The following is a 26,423-nucleotide window of genomic DNA, read 5'->3' on the forward strand; positions in this document are numbered from 1 at the left end:
TTTATGTGAAACTCATGTGCAGTTTGTGTTTTTACATGAAAATAAATTTAACTCGTTTTTTAACCGATATCATTCTTTATGAATTTCTGCATTATGGGTACTTTTGGTAACTCAGACGACGTAAGATCCCATCTAGTACAGATAAAAAAGGTCCACTGTACTGTGCTCTAATATACACTATCTGATCAAAGTATCCGGACATCTATTAAAAGACATTAATGTCGGGTTTGTTCACCCTTCGCCTTTTCCACTACTTGAACTCTTCTGGAGACGCTTTGAATTAGGTGTCTGAACGTCTAAGCACGGATGGCAGCCCAGTTTTCCTCAAGAGCCGAAACCGGAGTAGGTTGAACGCTCTTGGCTGGAGCGACGTCAATATTCTGACTCACCCGAAAGATTAAATTTCACTCAGAATGTACTGCTGGTACATGGTGTGCGGAAAAATGTTGCTTATGAGGAACTGCCCGACCATAGCACCGCATTCTTTTTACACTACGCCTGGGCATTGAGTCAAACAGAGCTTGGACGGCGTGTGTACAGTAGTGTACACTGCCAGGCCCGCGTCTCGTGACATCTAGCGGTCAGTTTCCCATCACATAGGGGTATTCGGATACTTTTGTTCAGAGAGTGTAATGGCACGTGATTTTCAAGGAAATTTTCACGCAAAATGAAGCCATGAGAAATGAATGTCTTACAGATTGTGCGTTCTTTAAACATTATTTTGTTTCAGTAGCGACTAGCTGTGCTTGAATATCGTTCTAATGCAGTTATTTGTTATAGGATTTTCGACTGAGAGCATTCCATTTGGCTACCGGCAGTGGTAAGTTGTGTCTATATTTCTACACTTTACGAATTCTTTGTACAAAAAATTTAAAAAAACTGTGAAAAGTATCTTAGGGAATTTCGTGATTACAAAATGTAGAATATTGCTGTTACTGTTCATGTTATAATATTTTCTGTTTTTCTAATAATTTGAGTTGGTAAAATCATTGCCATTTCTACATCAAAAGTTAAGAAAATTACGGTGGTTAAGAAAAATCAAAGGGAGAAATTTATTCGTGATGCTTTTTTTTACCAAACTCACGTTCAAAAGGAGGTCTTTCTTCTTCGAGGAGTTTGTTGATTAAACCAGCTTCATAATCAATCGTGTGTTTGTAAAACCCCGTGACGAACCACAGACGTTCCTGGTACTGTGGGTAGAAAATATGTGAGTAGAAAATATTATTTTCTATTATTTGTTGCCGTTCTCAACACAGGCTAACTACAATGTTGGCAACCAGAAATTTCCCAACACAGGCTAACTACAATGTTGGCAACCAGCAAAAACGTGATGCCTGTAATTAAAGTTCAATGTGCCCACTCTGATGGAAAATAAAGTCATTGATCATTGAAGTTCATTACTCTGAGGATTTAGGATGTCATGGATTCATAGAAAATGCAGTTTACTATAACAATTTTCACTATATCCTGAAAACAATAAAGCGTAAAATTTCAAATAAATGTTTAACCAATACTACCATCAGCTATTGTACTATCAGAGCTGTTCAGAGTCTATTGCATGGATCCTACTATCCCTAGATAACGAAACTGTTAAATACCGTTATCGATGTAAATGTTCAAAGTGAATGCTCGCCAAAATTTGATAACACTCATCAAACGCCACGCTAGTAATGATAGAAGGTCTGTCGTGCGGCGACACGTGGAATTACGACATACGCAAACGGAGAATAAATCACTGGAGTCGTTCCGCAATTAACACTTTACCCCAATGCGAACTCATTGTTACGTGCATACCGAGTTATGTAATACGGCATCCAAGGCTGTTCCTTGCAACTGCACAAACGCAACGCAACTTCCGACAGGGAGTGCGCGCTGATCGTATCTAGAAGAGAGCTGGGGCCTGACTCCAGCTCGCAGTGCTCTTATTTATATAGCCGTGGTGCGGACCGCTGAAGGTGCAGCCGACAAAATTTGCCTTCCCAACTAGCCACTCGGCTAGTAAAGCACCACTTCAAGTTACTAAATAATTAATTGCTTCATTCGCTGAAGGCCAATGAAGCTCTCAATTTAATTGTGCTGTCAGCACACAGGTAAATATCTGTAACAAAATTCTGATGTGGCTAGGCTAAATACTTTTGGCGAGAGCATTATTTTGGTTGCACTGCATGCAATAGATGAGCTCTGAACTTGCCCTTTGGCGAGACGCTACAGTTATAGTTTTGTAGCTACCTTTTGTAAACTTCTCATATCTTTGTTATTATAGCGTATCTCCATTCTACCTAAATCTAAACATCCTACCTTTATCTAATCACCTACTTAATCTATCTTGCTTCCTTACTCTTAGGACACAAAAACAGAAAATCATGAATTTCAACCAAAATTTTGCTTAGTGAGATCCAGAATGCTGTTTCCATTAAATTACAATGAAAAAGGAATCAGAACGTAAATTTTGAAGTTTCTAGCTCCTTCCTGTTGCGCCGATAATTTTTACGTAAAACGTCCAAATTTCAAAAACTGTTACAGTTACTAAACTGAAACTTTACACATTATCATTTTCGCATCACCCCTTACATGCTAACTTTTCAAAAAATGGCTCTGAGCACTATGGGACTCAACTGCTGTGGTCATAAGTCCCCTAGAACTTAGAACTACTTAAACCTAACTAACCTAAGGACAGCACACAACACCCAGCCATCACGAGGCAGAGAAAATCCCTGACCCCGCCGGGAATCGAACCCGGGAACCCGGGCGTGGGAAGCGAGAACGCTACCGCACGACCACGAGATGCGGGCTAACTTTTCAAGTTATTTACTTTACTTTTAAGGTATTGCGCAACATTCGTGACGTCATAGCTAGTTACAGCGGACTAGGCTGGCACACAATGGAAAGCATATGACTTCTATATGGCGTGAGTAGGCTGCTTCACTACATTACTCCGCAAATTCCTTGTAAATTATAAGCAAATTTATTAAAACAGCATCTTTAAGTTGGGTAAAGATTATTTATTATTCGACAGGTGTTCGGCAGAAGCCAGTCTTCAGATATGTGAAAGAGGATATGATGAACATAATCAGACACTTACAATGACAGTCGTCACGAGAAGTAATAAAAAGAGAATAATAGGAGAATAATGAAAGTAAATTTTGTTATTATTTTCTGGCAAATTGGTGCTTTGCGTTTCAGACGTCTTAAGTGTGTTTAGCGTGTGAAGCAGTGATTAATGTTATGAAATTGAGTGATTTTGTTCCTTTTGTAGCTGATGAGAGGGATGTGAAAACTTGTATCTAAATCTAATCATACTTTGTGTAGCTGTAAAGTGACCGCTGAGCTTATCATCCCATTTGACTGATGAATCAGTAACATGGTCATATTTCCTCACTGCAGGATTCACAGCGGATAGTTTTGGAATGTTGTCGCCATCATGTCTCTTATCCGAAAATACCGACGATAAAAATATTTTCCTCCATTAGGATTCAAATGGCTCTGAGCACTATGCGACTTAACTTCTGAGGTCATCAGTCGCCCAGAACTTACAACTAATTAAACCTAACGAACCTAAGGACATCACACACATCCATGCCCGAGGCGGGATTCGAACCTGCGGCCGTAGCGGTCACGCGGTTCCAGACTGAAGCGCCTTTAACCGCACGGCCACACCGGCCGGCATTAAGATTCAATCCGGCTATCTCTGAGTAGAGTAGTAATGAGCAATAAATGTTACTTGTATCGTTTAAAAAAAGAAAAGTAGACTTAAAGCGCGCAAGTGGAGTCACAGGTTCTACAGCAGTGCAAAAGCGTTTAATAAGAAATGTTTGTCGTACTTTGAAACACGTCTGTTACTTTCAGCCTAGTTGCAGATTGTCTGTCAGGAGTACCAAATGGAAACTATGAAACAGACTAATTATCCGTAACCAAGTCCTGCCTTCCTTAAGTCGGGTTCGTCGGTTGGAAACAAATATATGATAATTTTTGTGCCTGTCCATTACGGATGTTTTAAAAGCCTTGACTGTTCAATGTAAAAACATATAACTGCAGCCAGTCACTTTTTTGAAATAGTTATTTATTCATTCCATGAAAAGGTATTCGAAACTTTCGACGCTTGTCTTCAGATGCTGTACAGAAATTTACATAGCTATTCAAGATAATGTTGGGTGCTGGCTCTGTGATAAGAAGATGGAACATGTTTTAATGCATCACCATGAGTATTGCTTATTTGGATCCAAAATTTAGTTTTGTACTTACTGCGACAATATGGGCGGCTTTTGTTGTTAGTATCCATCTGTCTGCTTCCATAATGATGGCTAGTTGGCACCACATCGCTCACTTTACAGAATATGTATGCATACACACTATGATAAATTAACTTTGCCAGCATCCAGCATGTGCCCCACAACTGTTACTTGTTGCAAAGAACTAGACACAAAGGTAAAACATAAACCTAATTTGTTGAGAGACATTATTTGTTTACGTTTGCATGTATTAAAGTCGATGTATGGAAAATACTGTAATCAAAACTGGCGTTAATACGGAAGCCCAAAATAGAATAAATAAATAAATAAATTACTACAATAACGAACTTCAAATGATCTAAAGAAGCCTTTTCTCTTATTGCCCCCTCTGAAATTTGTACTCATGGTGGTACCGATATGCAGGACACACAGAAACTTGAACCTGAAATGATGTGAATCTGTCGGCTATTCTGTTCCCCAGTTGCGGTCCTGTTATGCTGCAATGAACTTTGTTTGGGGGAAGAGACCAAACAGCGAGGTCATCGGTCTCATCGGATAAGGGAAGGATGGGGAAGGAAGTCGGCCGTGCCCTTTCAAAGGAACCATCCCAGCATTTGCCTGGACCGATTTAGGGAAATCACGGAAAACCTAAATCAGGATGGCCGGACTGCAATGAACTTACCTGATAGCCAAAATACATGAGAGGATTTTACACTTACGACTCAAAAATGAACACATCTTAATTGCGCTTTGGTCTACCTTTGGGACGTAATAAAGTATCGATTCTGTTTGAAATGAATTCTATAGGTCCTTGGCAGGTTTCCATAATTTAGTGGCACCAGTTGTCTAAGCAGTTCATGCAGTTCGGACGCGGGGCAGGCGCCCGAAAGCGTCCCAGATGTGTTCTGTCGTATTCAAATAAGCATATATCGGCGACCAAGACATCAACGTGAGCTCCCAAACCACTGTAGCACTTTTCTCGCCTTGGACTGTTACTGTGCTGGAAGATGCCATCGCCGTCGTGGAAGACGTCAGTCATGAAATGATACAGGTGGTCCGCAATAATGTTTACGTAATCCACATCAGTGATGCTACTTTCGGTTACCATCACAGGTCACATGAAAACTCTGGCGAACGTTCCTCATCATGTAATGACTCCATGGTACGATGCATAGCTCCAGCAGGTGTTCGCCTGGATGACCGCGTATCCGCACACGACCGTCGAGCTGTCGTAACAAGGAACGTGATTCGTCCGAGCACGTGGCAAGCTTCCATTGAACCATGGCCAGTTCTCCCTGATTTTGGAGCAATGCAATCGTAGTCCATGTCGTTAGAACAACATGGAAAGACATAGGAGTCGTTTGCTGCGGGACTGTACGTTCAAAGGTAAACACTGAACGGTGAGCTGCGAAACACTTCGACGATCAACTTTCCCGTTTCCGAGATGCTCGCTCCCAGACGGCAGGACGTAATACGAGGGGCGTTTAGTAAGTGATGCAACACACTTTATTCTGAAAGCAGGTTGGTACTATTCAGGATTCCAGTACACCACATTATTCTCCACTAGTTTGGCTACAAAAACTTATTTTTCAACATAATCTCCGTTCAGCACGACTGCCTTACGCCTCCTTACTGGGAGGGCTGTATGCCAGCATGATAGGTCGGCGTCGCAGCCGACACCTTTCTGCATCTGGATGAGGAAACACAGTCCAATGAAGTTTTGTGAGCTCCTCTTGGGTGCGCAGCCTTGCGTGAGGTCTTGCGTTGCGTGGAGAAGGAGAAATTCGCTTGCGTTTTTGTGGCAATGAAGACACTGAAGTCCAACGTTGCACGAGTCACAATTGCGTGCGGCCGTCCGGCACGTGAGAGACCGGATAGGTTTTCGCGACGTTATTCCAAAAAAATGGTTCAAATGGCTCTGAGTACTATGGGACTTAGAACTACTGAAACCTAACTAACCTAAGGACATCACACACATCCATGCCGGAGGCAGGATCGAACCTGCGACCGTAGCGGTCGCGCGGTTCCAGACTGTAGCGCCTAGAAAGGCTCGGCCACCCCGGCCGGCCTATTCCAACAATAGACGCCTCGCCCAACGATTCACCGTGCTTTTGTTCACTGCCAGGTCTCTGCTGACATTTTAGAAGCGCCTATGAATATCTGTGGTGCTCCGGTTTTCCGCCAAAAGACACCATTTTGGAGGCTACGAATAGCCCCGCCACCTGTCAGAAGTTCATAATACTATAGGAGCTGAAGCGGCTATATTCTATATGTCCTACAACAAATTTCGCATTTTTCAGCCGATATTGTCCGAGAAAAAAATCTGTCACTTTATATAATGAACAACCTTCGTAATATGCCCTTCGTCAAAGTCGATTGTGTCATTAGGTTTCCCCATTTGCGGACCTTATTGTCGCTAGAATGATACCACATACGTTTCTGCTCCTCTTATATTCTTTCCTTACTAGATCACATGCTCACAACACGATCAGGTGGCATTTAACCTGCCGATGGGGAATCACCAGAATGTTTTGCTTCATCAGCAAGTATCTGTGACGCTAGTGATAACAAGCGAAGCTTTTTACGTTGTGAATACTTGCCCTCTATGTGGATCTTCAAAAACAATGGAACAAAAACGACAGGGAACGTTATTTTTAATAAATCACGAGAATATTGCTCCGAAGATGCTTACAAAGAAGTTTTCGTTTATGAGGTGAGCACGAAGTTTTCCCGTCTATCTTGGTCCAGCATTTGCGAAGACTGTAACACACAACATTTGAAGTATGTCTCCGCGCAAGTGATACATTTGACAGGTTTATGAGGACGTTCTACGGGGAGCACAGAAGACAAAAAGGCAGAAATATTGCTGGCAAACGTCGACGTCCTTGGGCTGCAAATAGCAGTCTCACCTTCTCAAAAATATTCTTGCTCAGCCCCCAGTCCTACCGCCGTTCTGATTATAATCAGCCTAAGAAAGTAAGTCTCATCATCTTTACAGTTTAATGTTACGAAATTTGTGCTGTTATCTTCTTGTTCCTCCTTTTCGTGCTACGGCTGGGGATTCTTCTCTCAAGGTAAACAGTCCTAATTGGCTAAGTCGCCCATACGCTCTAAGTTTTTTTTTACCTCTCTCTTCCGTCTTTGAAATTCTGGCCTTACGAGTTCCCCAGCTATGTCTTTTGCAGAGATAATATTTTCAGGGAAGCCTCCAACTGAGAAAGAACGAAACTGTAAGTTTGTGTAGAGTTTGCTAACGAAACTGTTAGTGGCTGGCTCTGAGCACTATGGGACTTAATATCTATGGTCATCAGTCCCCTAGAACTTAGAACTACTTAAACCTAACTAACCTAAGGACATCACACAACACCCAGTCATCACGAGGCAGAGAAAATCCCTGACCCCGCCGGGAATCGAACACGGGAACCCGGGCGCGGGAAGCGAGAACGCTTCCGCACGACCACGAGCTGCGGACGAAATTGTAAGTCTCTGTAGAGATTTCCTTTGGATTAATTTTCTTGTTATGCGTCACATTCTCATCCCTAAAGTCTTCAATTACTCTTTTCTGTTCATTTCTTTGATGCAGTTGTGCACCACGTCGGAACTCTATAAAGCACGTTTTATAGTAGTTTTCTGTTGTGTTCCAGGTGGCCTTTTTGTATAGCGTAAGACGCAGAGTGCTAATATCAAGGCAGAATTTATGAAGCATCTATAGGCTGAACTTGTGGTGCAGTCACTGTGAGGGCAAAAGTAGTGGTACCTAACATGTAACAGTAGCGTTTTAGAGCAATTTTCGAATTAAAGCATTAAAAAAGATATTTAAGTTTTAGTACTTAATTGTAAAAGTTTTGCTACACAAATTATGATACACTGATGAAAATTAAAAATTAAAACAATTGAGTTGTAAATTGTAGGGAGCAGGAAGTCAGGGGTCATGCCAGAATTCTCAAAACTAGCGTACAAAATGTCATCAAAAATTCTCCTGAAGAGCTGAAGAAACTTTAGATGAACACCCGGGTGGTTTTCTAAAGGGAGGACTGTACAAAGAATAGATTTTTTACTTAAAGTCAATAATTCGCTATAGAATGTTAACTAGGAAAACTATAATAGTATCATTTACTGGTTTCAAGGAAGCATTTGATTCTGTAGATGAAGAAACAATACATAAAGTCGGTGGAGAATCAAAATTAGCGAACATAATTTGTGAAGCTCTAACCAATAATGTTAAATTTATGGGAGAAGTATCTCCACCGTTTGAAGTAGAGCGTTTAATGGCATGTTAGAAGAAATTGTAGGATCTAGAATTTGGAGCTAAAAAAATCATAGAAATGAAGAAATAATTTTCGCAAGAAAATAAAATGGAATTATGGTAAACTGACTGGGTTTCTGAAACACCTTCAGATAATTTGACAGAAGCAGTAACTCAAATAAATCATCTAGAAAAAATATCGAATAGTAGTACTCTCGAAATTTCAACTGAGAAAACGAAAGCCAAGACAAATATTTAAAAAAAAAAAAACGGAAACAGAAATAGGTGAAATAGAGCTACTTAGTGAGTTTAAATATGTTGGAGCAATCATCCAGCATAACGGACGAGAAAAAAGTTCAATAGATACAAGACTTAACAAAATAAAACCTCACATCTCTGACAAAAAAATCTGCAACAACGATGTACATCTAGAAAAACAAAAGTAAAACACTGTACCACAGTGGTAAAACCAGATTGTTTATATGAATGTGACGGATTAATGAAGAAATATAAGCAGGAGAGAATAGAGATGCTTGAAAGACGTATCATTAGAAAAATAACTGATCCAATACCAATTACATTTGGTTCGAAAATGAGAAATAACGAGGTGATATATAAAAATACAGAGAAAATATCAGAACTATTGGCAGAGTAGAGATTAATCGTCTTGGGGCACATCTAACAAACGAATGAAATAAGGTTAGCAAAATAAATATCCCCCTACTTTTGGACGAAGAAATAGACTAGAGCATGGATTACAGAAATAAGAAAAGAACTAGAAAGAAACAACATCAAAGAATCGTAAATAATAGAAAAGACGTTTTTCTATAATATTAAATTTAGAAGCCGGCCGATGTGGCCGAGCTGTTCTACGCGCTTCAGTCTGGAACCGCACGACCGCTACGGTCGCAGGTTAGAATCCTTCCTCGGGCATGGATGTGTGTGATGTCCTTAGGTTAGTTAGGTTTAAACAGTTCGAAGTTCTAGAGGACTGATGACCTCAGATGTTAAGTCCCATCGTGCTCAGAACCATTTAAATTTAGAAGCCTGTAAAGTCCGAAAAAATAAGAAATATGGAACGCAGAAATAAAAGTACAACAGCAAAAAAATGAAAGAGTTCTGGAAAAAATAGGAAACAATAATAAACAAATAAGAGGAACTGAAACTGGTGCTTCATCATAATTTGTCAATATGAAGATAAGAAAAAAGAATTCAAATGAATAAGTCATTCAATACGAGTTATTAACATCGCTATGAATAAGTATTAAAAAAAAGAAAAAAGAAAGAAAAAGAGCAACAAATTGAGACTGACGTCGATACAAAAATGAGTATTAAATAAACACTTTGCAACTATTACCAAACATGCATTTAGCAAACTAAACCTAACAAACGGAATGAACCAACCAAGCAAATTTTACCAATATTTCATTCAAATACAGTACTTTCCCAAATAAGTCTTAAAAATGAAAGTTTTAAGTAACCCGATTGGCTATTTGGTTTGATCACACACTTCATTAGTAAGGAAGCTACTTATAATGTCTTCATAGCTTACAATTTCATCTATAATGCTAAGGCAAATGTCAGGTCTGTCTTCTAACACAGTTATAAGACTGCTTTTGGTCAACCTCAGTTTTTCCATTGCTGTATCTCATCATAAGTACTGTCGGTAGTGTGATCTCGGTATTAAGTAGCTTTCACGTTTTGCGGATTCTGGTTTGGATGTTGCAAGACGCGAAACAAATCGAATTTTTCCTCGAAAACCAGCTCATTTCGTACTGCCAAAATTCCGTTAACAAGTCTCTTAAAAGCCGTAACGGTTCTGCCAGCTGAAGCGCCATATGTTTTACCGGGTGTCGCGGGCAACTCCACCCCGGAGAGCGCGGTAACATGTTTGAGAGGTGAATGCTGATTTAATTTATACTAGCTGCCCACTGAAAAATTCAGTTGACTGAGCTCATTCAGAGTAATTACGTCTTTTACGATTGTAAGGGTCCCACGACACAGCGTTATAATAAACACTTTTCTTAGTTTACATTTTTGTGGTGCGGAACGCTAGGATGTGGCCCTGGGTATTATCGTATCGCACGGAACGCAGCCATGTGAGCCAGAGCTGGGTCCAATACACTCAGCGGATTAACGCCCGTCGCGCTGATATTCCGCCCAGCGCGAGTGCGCTTTTTACTCGATTTTCCACGCTCGTTTCAGCAAATGATGGGCTAGCTCCAGTTTCCTCCTCTGAAAACTGATGTACTAAACTTAAGGACGAAAATTTCCGCGCTATATCACTGCAAAGTAACATAGCTCGATCAAAATTGGACCATACATGGAAAGTATGAGCTTTCTATTGGACAACCACGACTTAATACATGCACAGTTAAATTTTCTTAGCTGTTTTCCTTATTTAGTTCACAGCATAGTTAATAATCTAATTGAACCTAGCAGACTCTGGAACAAAAAGCCAATTTTTATAGCTCATATTTTAATAAGTTTTAATTTTTAATTAGTGGGTTCGTACAAAAACTAAGAAAGTAAGCGCACTACTCAGAATTTTTATGCAGTTTTAAAGGTGTTAGTAACGTTACTAACTACGAGCAACACCCATTGTTGTATAATTTATCTTCGGTTGTCAATTTCATTTGTAAAACGACTCCTAACGTTCGAAAAATAAGGCACTACGGTCTTGTGGAACACTCATGCCCCCTACCGACATCTACCAACACTCGAGTGGTAGCTATCGCCTATTGCCCATGTCAGTTTCAGCGGCTCGGTTTGGACACGATGTTATCATTTCTGCATTGCAGCCGAGATACCTGTTTTTGTAAGTACTATCAGGAGTTTAACACTGGTAAGTTGCTATATATTTACGGGATTATAGTGCCACAGTTTTGTGTTCTCCGTTTATTCGCTCAATTTTTCAGGCCCCAAACAGAAATCCCTCAGTGATGACCCATAATAATCTAAGATTATTGGTGGATCTTTCAGCATCCATTGAATCTGATGACGCCAGGATATGTGCCTTATAGATCGATGGAAGGTCGTATTGGTTTAATGGCTTAATGTAATACAGCCAAGTGAGTACTTTTCTATCGCCTCCTTAGTTGGCATCATTAGCTTCTTCACTTGACGGCGTCTGATTCCTATGTATGTTGTTGTAGACCTAACTTGAAGATCCGATTCATTTTCGCGAAACCGGTTGTACCTTGAGTCGACAATAAACGAGGATTAGCAGCAGCTAGCGGACTCCACAGTTTTTTAAAAGATTTTACTACAAAATTTAAAAAAAGTTTTTAACTGTGCATAGAAAGAACTGTCTCAGTGTCGTACACAAGATAACTGAAATAAATACACCTTAAGACGAACAGAAGTGACGTTTTTGTTCAAAGACAATAAGTACATTATTCCCAAGGGTGTGTTTTTCTTATTTGTATGGCTTAAATGGTCATTTAACAATCTTATTTAAGGACTTCATATATAAAAGGTTAAGTATACACAAAATATATTTAATACGAGGGTCGGTCGAAAAGTAATGCCTCCCATTTTTTTTCTACTTAAAGAAATTAAGTTAAGTGAAAAATTTGAATTTGGCGCCATTCCTCAAACCTTCTGCAATCCACTGCAGTAGTAACTTTCTGTGTCAACAGGTGGCAGCACAGCAGAAGTTTGTAAGATGGCCGACATCGATGTTCGTTTGAGACAGCGTTGTGTGATTGAATTCTTGAATGCAGAAGGTGAAACGCCCATACGCATTCATGAAAGACTGAAGAAGGTGTATGGTGATGTGACAGTGGATGTCAGCACTGTTAGACGATGGGTTCGTCGTTGTAAGGAAGCTGAAGGGCAAACACCGTTGACTGACGAAAAGCGGAGCGGCAGGCCGGTGAGTGCAGTGACTCCACACAACATTCAGCAAGTTGATGACATCATTCGTGGTGACCGTCGGGTGACTGCAGATGAAGTGTGTCGCATTATTTCTCTTAGTAAAGGCAGTGTGATCACGATTATTAAACAATTGGGGTACTCAAAAGTTTGTGCACGGTGGGTTCCAAGAATGTTAACCGATCAGAATAAAGAGGCAAGGAAAACAATAGCCTCCCAACACTTGCAGCGCTTCCGTTTGGAGGGAGATGAGTTTCTGAAAAAAATTGTGACCGGGGACGAAACATGGGTGCATTTTTTTGAACCCGAATCAAAGAGGCAGTCAATGGAGTGGCGTCACACAAGCTCGCCGAGGAAGAAAAAATTCAAAACTGTGCGATCGGCAGGGAAAGTTATGGCAACAGTTTTCTGGGATACAGAGGGTGTGATTCTGGTTGATTTTTTGGAGCAGGGATGCACAATAAATTCTGTTCAATACGTCACAACCCTCAACAAACTTAAAGCACATCTTCAGCGAGTTCGCCCAACAAAATCAATGGCAGATGTTCTTCTTTTGCATGACAATGCAAGACCACACACCAGTCGTCACACCTCTGACGAGATTGTCAAAATTGGATGGGAAGTTTTGCCTCATCCCCCATACAGCCCTGACCTGGCACCATCAGACTTCCATCTGTTCGGGCCACTAAAAGAAGCTCATCGTGGGATTCATTTTGAAGATGAGGAGGCCGTCAAAACATCCGTGCGTCAATGGCTTAGGAAGCAGAGCTGTGATTTTTACCGTGCTGGGATACATGCCCTTGTTCAAAGATGGACCAAAACTGTAGAGATGGGCGGAGATTACATTGAAAAATGACAAAATGATCCTCAATGTTGTGGTTTTCAACCTATGTAATTGCATTTAAATTTCCTGACAATTAAACGTAGAAAAAAAAATAGGAGGCATTACTTTTTGACTGACCCTCGTATAAAGAAGCAAACAGATAATCCAGAGAAAATATTATAACTGAATGTCAAGGTCTCTTAACCACTCTACATTTCCTTTCTGTCACCAAACGCAGCTAGCTGAGCCCACCAGGAAGTTTTCCTAGTCTACACTCATCAGTCACGTGCTGCATAGTTTGCACAGTCACACGCCGGGGCATCTTTGAACCCCCATGCATACAAACAGGTACTACAGAATCGATTCAAGGCTGTCCACAGTTTTACGGGAAGACTAAATCCATTCACATGATAGTTAGGGTCATTTACGAGAATTAGTCGGAGGAAACTTCTGCCAAACCTCTATCTATTGTATCTCTGATGGTCCATCATGGACGGGGGACATTAGCTGGTTAAGTAATTGTCAATGTCAATGAAATTCTGCAACAGCCGTGTAACTTAAGATGCTATTTTTTTTTTATTTTGAAGGTTACCAGTTTCAGCATTTCACTGTGCCGTCTTTAGGGCCATATGCGTCTCCCTAAATAAACTGAAATGTCATATAGTGCCATAAATCCCCGGATGTCGTGAATTCAGTCGTTTTGCTACTGCTTCATTCGAAGACTTCTTGACAAATATCACATATGTGACAGGAGCATCTTGTGTAGGCCAGAGTGGTTTCCTAAATTTGAATGTGCTGTGAGGTTCATTCTGTAGCTGATTGTATAGAAGCGATTTCTGGTGAGTGAAACACTTTTGGAACTCTCTTATTGCTGCTGCTTTTCGTTTAATTGATGGATGTGCGATATTACATAATGCAGGCAGTTATGGAACTGGTGTATATTTAGTAGTGCCACTGATTACTCTCACTGCTTGAGGCAATTTGACGTAAAGTATGCGTACATGTGCACTATTTTTTCATACTGGAGCACAGTATTCTACCGTGGAGTAAACTAACGCCAATGTAGCAGACGAAGAGTATCTCCATTCGCACCCCATCCCGACCCTGCCAGTTTTCTGACAATATCAGTTCTGGTGTTCACTACTTTCGGTGCGTTTTCTGAATGATTCTTAAAGGTAAGAGCCCGGTTTAAAATGACCCACCCCCAGTATTTTGGGTATGTGTTATATTCCAGGGAACGTGTTCGAAGACCACATTTACTTTGCAATTTGCCTCACGGTTATTAAGATGGTATGCATTTACCTCGGTTTTAAATGGATTGGGCTTCAATCTCCATTTCTCGAAATAGTCGCTCATTATGTGTAAATCGCCCTTTAAGTGTAAATGTGTCTGTTTTCTGGCCGCGGCGACGAGTGTGACTTCGCGTGACACCACGAAAGTTGCTGGACGCTGACGAAAGGAACGTTTCAACTTACGTATTCGCGGTGTATTTGCATTCTTAATGTGCATTTACTATGGTTCTGACTCGTGGATTAAATACAAAATACAGCGCGAAAGTTCCTCTGCACCGGTACTGCATCTCCAGCTGCGCCGAAAACGGGTCGGGCCACCGCCAGCCTGCACCAGCGCGGCCTTGACTCGCGTAGGTTATTATGTGACGTCATTGACTCTTCGGAGAGCTTGCGGCGGGTGAGTGACCGGAGAATGTGGTCCGGCAACATGTTCAGGGGGGCGGGGGACCGGGGGGTTGGGGGTCTACCACAAAAAGGGGACGAGGGGGCAGCGCGCGAGCTCTGCGGCTTTCGTTTGTCCTGCGTCTGGTCTTGTGTGGCACCCGGAAGGTACAAATTGAACGTTGTCTTGCTGGTGGACATTAATGCCAGCTCCAGGAAGTACAGTATGCAGTATTCTAGGAAGAAATAAGTGATTTGTGGAAATAAATGGCTCTAAGCACTTATGGGACTTAACATCTGTGGTCATCAGTCCCCTAGACAATGAAATACTTAAACCTAACTAACCTAAGGACATCACACACATCCATGCCCGAGGCAGGATTCGAACCTGCGACCATAGCACCAGCGCGGTTCCGTACTGAAGCGCCTAGAACCGCTCGGCCACAGCGGCCGGTTTTGTGGAAATATAGGATGTTAAATTTAGTATAAGACAAAATCGATCTGTCCTCGAATGACAACTTTCCACAAAAGCTAATCAGAAAATAACATTAAACAGCCAGGTAAAAAGCCATGAATCACTAGAGGGATAAAAGTATCTTGCGACAGGAAAAGAGAAACGTATCTGTTGGCAGTAAAAAGTAAGAGATCCTACAGTAGATGCACACTAAAAAAACTACTCAAAATTACTAAGAAAGGTTCTTAAAAAATCAAGGAACATGAACGTAATGTCAGTAGTCAATAAATCTAAGAACATACTTAAGGCTATGTGGAATGTAGTGACACGACAGACAGGACAACCAGTCACAGAACAAGATATCACCGACGGCCGATGTGGCCGAGCGGTTCTAGGCTCTACAGTCTGGGACGGCGCGACTGCTACGGTCGCAGGTTCAAATCCTGCCTCCGGCGTGGATGTGTGTGATGTCCTTAGGTTAGTTAGGTTTAAGTAGTTCAAAGTTCTAGGGGACCGATGACCTCACAAGTTAAGTCCCATAGTGCTCAGAGCCACTTGAACCAAGATAACATCACTACTGAAACTAACGCAAGGGCTGTAAATCGATGAATTACAGGTAGTAAATACATTTAATAACCAGTAGAAAGTGTCGGGACAAACAGTTCAAGAGAAAAATCACAGCAGCATTTTGAAAAAATAACTCTCATAAAATTCATTCATATGTATCAGTCACCAACTTCTCCTGAAATTAAGAAAATTATATATTGTCTCGAGAATGAAAGCTAATCTAGTTTTGACGGTGTTTACAGCATAGTAGTGAAGACTTGTTCCTCGGTCTTAGCTGAAATATGTAATCCATCACCAACTCAGGGAATTTTTCCACAGAGAGCGAAATATGCTGTTGTTAAACCCCTCTTTAAGAAAGGTGATAAGAGAGATGTCAGTAACAACTAACCCGTTTCAATGTTGACATCATTTTCCAAAATCTTTGAGAAGGGAAGTATTCTTAATAGTACCTTACTTTAGCGACAGTAACATCCTCAGCAAATCAGTTTGTGTTTCAGAAGAGTTGCTCTACTGAGAATTCCATTTAGATATTCATTCACCAAATCTTACAAGCTTTAAATAACAAAATAGCACCTGCTGGTATTTACTGCGCTCTATCTAAGGCATTCACTGTGTTAAGCACAGCATTCTTCTAGGTAAATTGAAGGTTTACGGAATTGATGACGTAGCTGTCCAACATATTATGTTATACTAACCAAAAGAATACAGAAAGTTGTACATAGCAATTCAGCCAATATGGTCTGGAGAGGAAACTGACTGGGGAGAAATCACATATGCGGTTCGCCAAGGTTCAGTCTTATGTCCATTATTGTTCCTCGTATATGTAAATGATCTTCCGTCTAATACACAGAAAGCTCATTAGATCTTTTTTGCGGATGCCATTAGTACTGTAATCAGTCCATGCATACATACAGCAACAGAAGAAATGGTAAACAACGTTCTTAAAAGTATCACTGCGTGGTTTTCTGCGAATGGTGTCACCTTCAATTTCAAAAAGACACTAGATATTCATTTCTGCACATAAGAGGAACTAATAAATATGTGTGGAAACTTCAGAATTCTTAGGTAATCAAAGTTATGAGAATTTTAACTGGAAAAAGCACTCGTAAAACAGTTCAGGCACATTTGCACTTAGAACCACTGGAAATCTTAGGAAGAGAGAAATCAGTAAGTTGACAAATGGTTCAAATGGCTCTAAGCACTATGGGACTTAACATCTGAGGTCATCAGTCCCCTAGACTTAGAACTACTTAAACCTAACTAACCTAAGGACATCACACACATCCATGCCCGAGGCAGGATTCGAACCTGTGACCGTAGCAGCAGCGTGGTTCCAGACTGAAGCGCCTAGAACCGTTCGACCACAGTGGCCAGCAGTAAGTTGACATATTTTGCATATTTTCATTCAATAATGTCATATGGAGTGATGTTCTCGAGTAATCTTTAAGAAAGAAACTTTTCATTGCTCAAAAACGTGCTGTAAGACTAGTAAGTGATGCTCACCCATGATCATCTTGTAGACATCTGTTACCTTACAGTATATTCAGACTGTTACCTTACAGTATATTCATTCCCTCATGAAGTGTACTGCAAATAATCCACTACAGTTCAAAAGGAACAATGGTGTATATAATTACAACACGAGAAGAAAAAATTACATTCATTACTCCATGTTGACATTGTCTTCAGCACAAAAAGGGGTGCACAGCAAAGTAAGATCTCAGAACTAAGACCGTTTCTCATTGACAATTCCGTCTAATCTGTAGAAGAATTTCTCTTGTAATGTGCAAAAGGTATTGGGTGGGTATTAACAACTCACACCCGTATACTTAAAAAAACGCTTTATTATTGTTTAAATGTTAAGCATGTAGCCATGTTTACAAATTAATTTGCGCTGCGATGTTAATGTTGCGCATCATTACTATTTACCGTATAAAATGACCATGTAACACGAAATCAACTAACTAACTAACGAGCACGTCATTCCACATTGCTTTAATCTGGACCAGTCTTAATCACTAGCAGTGGCTGGTTAGTGCTGGCTGTCCAATCTCTCGGGAGAACCTACCCTCCAGGGCAACGAACTCCCTCTGTTTCTGGATACGTCAGGACAGCGTGGACAAGTCGTCTTGCGGTAGCGTGTGGAAGATAACCTCAAAGGTGGGCACACATTTTTTTTGGGGAATTTGGGGTAAGTTCCTATGGGACCAAACTGCTGAGGTCATCGTGTAACACTCTTACTGCTTGTCGTTTATGAATTGAAACTATTTAGGTAGCCAGTTATGGTATATAGAAGCAGTACAATGTTACCCTCTGTAAGGATTTTGTAGTTTTGACCGTGAAATGCCTGAAAGGGCGTTGCCTATCGGACATTAATTTAAAGTTACTTAAAGACACACAACAAATAACAGATACTATTTAGAAACTGTTTTAAACTAATCAAATTTGCTCAAAGGAAAAAATAATACGGTCGCCAGCCTAATTAGGCATAGAAAAGTGTAACATTTCTTTTAAAGACAAAGTAAACAGCTTTTAGTAGAAAGACACAGCCTATACTTTTCTCCTTCGAAAGAGCAATGAACCCAGTCACAAGCATATGAAAATGGTAAAGTGGGTGCTAACACTCATAGTAAAGCAAATCTGTCCTCGCAAACACAACAGACACTGTTACTCCCTTCAATATTAAATACTTTATCAATCTGAGTAACTTCATTAACACTACTAATGAAAATTAATACTAAATTGGAAATTGGGCATGGACTTAGTCTCAAGTTAGCAAATACCATTTGCACAGCATAAATTTAAATAAAGTCCACATGTATAGATATTCTCACTGTTCCTTAAAAGGAATAAGTAACTGATTTCATAGATAATGATACGTCTATTAGCTTTACCTTCGGCATAAACAAAACAATAAATTGATACTCATAAACTGATACAATGCCTCTTAACACACACCATGAGCATAAAATTCAACATATGTTTCAAAACTAGTTAGCATTTTCTTTTATATATTAACTTTATGTATTTTGAGCAATTTTCGATACTGGGGCCTTTAAACTTTACCACAGTTATAAAGCAAATTGACACACTTTCTGAAACACTGGCTCACCTTTTGTACTATTTCAACAGACTGCACAACTATTATTTACCAAGAAGAACATTTCAAGCCAACCTGTAATAACATTTACTTTTGAAACCAACCTCAAAGTGCTTTATTGCCTGTTCGTTATTACCATAGTCTTTTACTTTAAAGTCAGTAATTAAATAAATAATTTTAAAAGTCCACAAAGCTTTAAACTGAACTATTTCAATCACTGGGGGGCTTTCACAAAGCTACACTTACTACCTCCCTCATTTTGCCAAATCCACAATACTTTTAACTACCCTTTTTCATTTAATATCAAACAACATTAATTAAATAGTGTTATGTTTTAAGACTTTCACTTTTCCACAACAAGGACACTCGGTAATCATAATTCAAGTGGAGGGGACCCTGAGGGTTTTTTTTATTGGAAACAAATCAAGGTAAGTTTATAAATTTTGTTCTGAGTTACTTTGGATTTTAAAAACATTAAAAGTGCTGATCCTTCTCTTTACACTTGTATAATTCCTCCACTTCATCATAGTGATTGCGCAATGTGGTGGCGAGTACATTATGGTAGATGGATTAACTGTTGGAAGTGGTATTCTCTGTAATATTCTTGGTAGCGACGTTCCTCCGATTTTTAAGAGAATTTCCAGTAACAGAGCATAATAATTAATCCATCCATCCACCCGAGGCTTTGGCGTAGTGTAAACTGGCACAAAAAGCCTCTCTCGGCACCTGCACCATGCACTATTTGATCATTAGCTGCCAGCGGTTCGGTAGCTAGTCTCCGACTGACTCCCTTGTCCACTTTTCACCTGCACCAACCACATTTTGAGCGCGCTGCTTAATTTCCGTTCCAGAGGGGAACCACAACACCTTTCCATACACAAAGAACTAAGAACCCTGAGTGAGGATCAGCAATTACAGAGAAGCAAACAAACATTTTAAAGAAAACATATCATTTGCTCACACTGACAGTTCATTTCTAAATGCAACCAAAGAGTTTGTGTAAGAAAGACAAAACATATTACAGCATAACACAGAGCACATATTACAGAGATTACACTTCCTGTCAAATATAATTAATCAGAAGAAAATTATTTGTCATCTTACCATAGTGTTACAATCGGTTCCTAGACTTACATACTACTTAAACTAACTTACGCTAACGACAACACACACACACACACACACACACATGCCTGACGGAGGACTCGAACCTCCGGCGAGGGCAGTCGTGCGAACTGTGATAAGGCGGCTACCCCTCGCGCCGACGGGGTACAGACACCGGCCTAAACGCATCAGAAATGTAACATCTGCTGTCCAAAGTTGGACGTGATCTTATAGTGTACCTAAGGTCACCCCAAACGATGGCCCAAGCTGCTGAGCCTATATGATAGTGACGCACACAATCCAGCACCGTTCGTTCTACTCTGAGTCTCCCCTTGCTGCCGCCTCAAGGGAAGCCGCAACAATGACCGCCGTGCCGACAGCCCGTGGAGACGCTGCCCGTCGTCGGACTGACTGTATGAATAATTGTCTTCCAACAAAAGTGAATGTTTGCTGACTCAGTGTACGTAACTCGCACGTACACTGAGATGACGAAAGTCATTGGATACCTCCTAATATGGTGTCAGGTTTCCTCCTGGCCGGCGTAGTGCAGCAGCTCGACGTGGCCTGGACTCAACAAGTGAAATATTGAGCCATGTTGCCTCTATAGCCGTCCATAATTGCGAGTCTGTTGTGGGTGCAGCATTTTGTGCACGAACTGAGCTCCCATTTAACTCCTCCAAATATTCGGTGGGATTCATGAGTGGCGATCTGGATAGCCAAATCATTCGTTCGAACTGTCCAGAATGTTCTTCAAACCAGTTGCAAACAACTGTGGCCCGTTGAGAGGACATGTTGTTTGGGGATATGAAGTACATGAATGGCTGCAGATGGTCTACTGGCAGCCGAACATGACCATTTCCGGTCAATGATCGGTTCAGTTGCACCCGAGGACCCAGACAATTCCATTCAAACACAACCGACACCATTACGGAGGCACCGCCAGCTTGCACAGTGTGTTGTTGACAACTTGGGGCCATGGCTTCGTGTGGTCTACGACACACTCGAACAGTACCATCAGCACTTATCAACTGAAATCGGTATTCATCGGAGCAGGCCGCTGTTTTCCCCTCGTCTAAGGTCCAACTGATGTGGTTTAAAACCCAGGAGTGGTGCTGCACGGTCTAAGGCGCTGCAATCATGGACTGTGCGGCTGGTCCCGGCGGAGGTTCGAGTCCTCCCTCGGGCATGGGTGTGTGTGTTTGTCCTTAGGATAATTTAGGTTAAGTAGTGTGTAAGCTTAGGGACTGATGACCTTAGCAGTTAAGTCCCATAAGATTCCACACACATTTGAACATTTTTTGAGTGGTGCTACAGCCGTCATGCTGTTAGCAAAGGCGCTCTAGTCGGTCGTCTGCTACCATAACCCATTACAGCCGAATTTCGCTGCATTTTCCTAAAGGATTCGGTCGTCGAACGTCTCACAATGATTTCTTTGATTATTCCATGCAGTGTTGCTTGTCTGTTAGCACTGACAATCCTACGTAAACGCCGCTGCAATCGGTCATTAAGTGAAAGCTGTCAATCGGTAAGCGAAGGCGGTCGTCACTGCGTTGTGTGTGGTGAGAGGGAATGCTTGAAATTTGGTATTCCCAGCACACTCTTGAAACTGTGGATCTCGGAGTACAGAATTCCCCAACATTGGAAATCTCCTGAGTATAGATGACAGTTTCACCAATCCACTGCCCTTTCATACCTTCTGTACGCAATACTACCGCCATCTGTGTACGTCACATCGCTATCGCATGACTTTTGTCGCCTCAATGTATATCGAACGGCTGAGTGAACAGTATGTATGTCCTCCCACGTGCTGCCCGTGTGGATCTCCTGACATTATGCTTGCCGCAGAGTATGGTCCTCTTGATCCTATCGATTTCATACCTGCATGACTGTGCTGGGATCAATACAAGCAGAAATATAGGGGAACAGAAAACTACAATCTCGATAGGTCTCCGTCTTGTGGTATTTTGACCAATGTTAGTAGAGGGTTCTCTTTCTTACATGACGTATTGTTTTCTCACAAACATCCGACATTAAAGATCAGTTTCGTAATTAGAAGCACTCTGCATACTCTGTCCATATATACAAAATGTAGATAGCGTCACTCCTACCTCGGGGGATATCAGTTTAAAGGCAAACTTTCGTTTATTGATTTTGTAGATTTGGAGAAAGTTTTTCACAATGTTGACTGGAATACACTTTTTAATTTTCGAAAGATAGCAGGGTTAAAATACAAAGAGCAAAAGGTTATTTACGACTAATGCAGAAACCAGAAGACAGTTATAAGTGTCGAGGGAGATGAAAGGAAAGCTGTGGTTGAGAAGGAAGTGAGACAGGGTTGTAGCCTATCACCTATGTTGTTCTAGCTTTACATGGAGCAAGCTGTGAAGTAAAGTAAGGAGAAATTTGGAAATGGAATTAAACTTCAGGAAGAATAATTATGAATTTTCCTGTTTGCCGATGCCATCGTAGTTCTGCAGAGACAGCAAAGGACTGGGAAGTGCAGCTGGACCGAATGAACAATTTCTTGAATGGAGGATATAAGACGAACACAGAGAAAGGCAAAACAAGGATAATGGAATGTAGTCGAATTAAATCGTGTGATGCTGAGGGAATTAGATTAGGAATTGAGACACTAATAGTAGTACATGTGTTTTGCTATTTCGGCAGTAAAATAACTGATGATGCCTAAAATAGAGAGGATACAAAACGTACACCAGCAATAGCAAGAAAAGCGTGCTGGAGAACGGAATTTTGTTAATATCTGATATAAATTTGTGTGTTAGGAAGTCTTTTCAGAAAGCATTTGTCTGGAGTGTCTGGGCCGAAGACTACAATAACAACGACAACTCCTACAGTCCACGTGCGGTTGCCTGAAATGGTAATCATTTGCATCTCCAAGCTTGTTGTGCACTTCATGGCAGTTTTATACACACATCACAACAAGTTTTGCATCACCTCGGTTTCGAGAGTTCCGGAACCTGTACAGAAAATTGGAATAGATACACAGGGTGTTAAAAAAAGGTACGGCCAAACTTTCAGGAAACATTCCTCACACACAAAGAAAGAAAATATGCTAGGTGGACATGTGTCCGGAAACGCTTACTTTCCATGTTAGAGCTCATTTTATTACTTCTCTTCAAATCACATTAATCATGGAATTGAAACACACAGCAACAGAACGTACCAGCGTGACTTCAAACACTTTGTTACAGGAAATGTTCAAAATGTCCTCCGTTAGCGAGGATACATGCATCCACCCTCCGTCGCATGGAATCCCTGATGCGCTGATGCAACCCTGGAGAATGGCGTATTGTATCACAGCCGTCCACAATACGAGCACGAAGAGTCTCTACATTTGGAACCGGGGTTGCGTAGACAAGAGCTTTCAAATGCCCCCATAAATGAATGTCAAGAGGGTTGAGGTCAGGAGAGCGTGGGGGCCATGGAATTGGTCCGCCTCTACCAATCCATCGGTCACCGAATCTGTTGTTGAGAAGCGTACGAACACTTCGACTGAAATGTGCAGGAGCTCCATCATGCATGAACCACATATTGTGTCGTACTTGTAAAGGCACATGTTCTAGCAGCACAGGTGGAGTATCCCGTATGAAATCATGATAACGTGCTCCAATGAGCGTAGGTGGATGAACATGGGGCCCAATCAAGACATCACCAACAATGCCTGCCCAAACGTTCACAGAAAATCTGTGTTGATGACGTGATTGCACAATTGCGTGCGGATTCTCGTGAGCCCACACATATTGATTGTGAAAATTTACAATTTGATCACGTTGGAATGAAGCCTCATCCGTAAAGAGAACATTTGCACTGAAATGAGGATTGACACAGTGTTGGATGAACCATTCGCAGAAGTGTACCCGTGGAGGCCAATCAGCTGCTGATAGTGCCTGCACACGTTGTACATGGTACGGAAACAACTGGTTCTCCCGTAGCACTCTCCATACAGTGACGTGGTCAACGTTACCTTGTACAGCAGCAACTTCTCTGACACTGACATTAGGGTTATCGTCAACTGCACGAAGAATTGCCTCGTCCATTGCTGGTGTCCTCGTCTTTCTAGGTCTTCTCTAGTCGCGAGTCATAGGCTGGAATGTTCCGTGCTCCCTAAGACGCCGATCAATTGCTTCGAACGTCTTCCTGTCGGGACACCTTCGATTTGGAAATCTGTCTCGATACAAACGTACCGCGCCACGGCTATTGCCCCGTATTAATCCATACTTCAAATGGGCATCTGCCAATTCCGCTTTTGTAAACATTGCACTGACTGCAAAACCACGTTCATGATGAACATTAACCGGTTGATGCTACGTACTGATGTGCTTGGTGCTGGTACTGTAGAGCAATGTGTCGCATGTCAACACAAGCACCGAAGTCAACATTACCTTCCTTCAATTGGGCCAACTGGCGGTGAATCGAGGAAGTACAGTACATACTGACGAAACTAAAATGAGCTCTAACATGGAAATTAAACGTTTCCGGACACATGTCCACATAACATCTTTTCTTTATTTGTGTGTGAGGAATGTTTCCTGAAAGTTTGGCCGTACCTTTTTGTAACACCCTGTAAACATAAACATCATTTCCGCACTTTTTATTGCTCACGAAAACCACACATTGCATGTTGTACCACCATACACCGAGACCTTCAGAGGTAGTGGTCCAGATTGCTGTATTCACCGGTACCTCTGATACCAAGTAGCACGTCGTCTTGCATTGATGCATGCCTGTATTCGTCGTAGCATACTATCCACAAGATCATCAAGGCACTGTTGGTCGATTGTCCCACTGCTCAACGACGATTCGGCGCAGATCCCTCAGAGGAGTTGGTGGGTCACGTCGTCCATAAACAGCCCTTTTCAATCTATCCCAGGCATGTTCGATAGGGTTCATATCTGTAGAACATGCTGACCACTCAAGTCGAGCGATGCCGTTGTCCTAAAGGAAGTCATTCACAAGATGTGCACGATGCGGGCGCTAATTGTCGTCCATGAAGACGAATGCCTCGCCAATATGCTGCCGATATGGTTGCGTTATCGGTCGGAGGATGGCATTCACGTATCGTACAGACGCTACGACGCCTTCCATGACCACCAGCGGCGTACGTCGGCCTCACATAATGCGACCCCAAAGCATCAGGGAACGTCCACCTTGCTGCACTCACTGGACAATGTGTCTAAGGCGTCCAGCCTGACCGGGTTGCCTCCAAACACGTCTCAGACGGTTGTCTAGTTGAAGGCATATGCGACACTCATCGGTGAAGAGAACGTGATGCCAATCCTGAGTGGTCGATTTGTTGAAAGCTGCCTTCGGTTTTAATAGTTAACATTTTATTATCTCCAACTAAAAATCTAGATGCGTTTTCATCAAGGTTCTGAGCATTTCCAAACTAGGAATGAATCACGAAGAATCCTAACACCTATCCCACAGTCGCAAGGACAGGTTTATTGTGAATGGCTGTTGATACGTAACAATTCACCCCTCCCCAACCCCCCTCCCCCCCCCCCCCCAATCCCCAGCACACAGCACAGAGAAAATTAGGATGAGGTGCACGTTAAAAAAAATGTTTCCATGGCGTCGAAGGAATAATAAAGATAACACGGTTTCAGATCGTATTCACGTTCGTTCTTATTGTCTGTCAACACTTTTAATCCGCTAGACAATCGGTGACAATCTTTTGTAACTAAATAACTTGCCACATTCCTTGTCAGAAGCCAGTAATTCATAAATCGTAGAGATAACTATTGTTTCTCATTTCATATTTAGGAATGTTACTGTTCTTTTCATATCCGAAATCGTTACTAATGACAAACTTCATAAAGGAGGACTCTATTATATGCCTAGTTTCTTTAACAGTTGTCTGTATGACGCTTGAGGATGAAAGGAGATACACAGTTCTCGTTACACAATTTGTAAACTAGAAACTGTTGACACAAAACAAATCAATAAATTTCACTAAATACTTAATTTGCCTTTGCTGTTCCTGTGCTTATGGCGCTTACGTCGTCAGCAAAGGCAGTGCAATTCCGCGTGCAACGGTCAGTGCTAACGTAGTTGCCGCTGCCAACCGACCACGTGGTGAAGTGATGCCGGGGCTGGACTTCAGTTAAGTAGTTTTACTTCGACATGGTACCACGGTACTATAGGTTTTAATTTTTAATGTTGACTGTGGCTTACTCTGACATGTTATAGTAATTTTATGATTCTGAAGAAGGCTATATTACTCTAGCCTAAACCTGGGTAAAGACCAGAAAATGTTCGCAACTGATGCGAATTTTTCAATATATTAATAGCAGATAACCAGATACTGAACCCTGTGGTACGCCGGTAATG

The sequence above is a fragment of the Schistocerca americana genome, chromosome 2 (genome assembly GCF_021461395.2).
Source record: "Schistocerca americana isolate TAMUIC-IGC-003095 chromosome 2, iqSchAmer2.1, whole genome shotgun sequence".
Taxonomy (NCBI): Eukaryota; Metazoa; Arthropoda; class Insecta; order Orthoptera; family Acrididae; genus Schistocerca; species Schistocerca americana.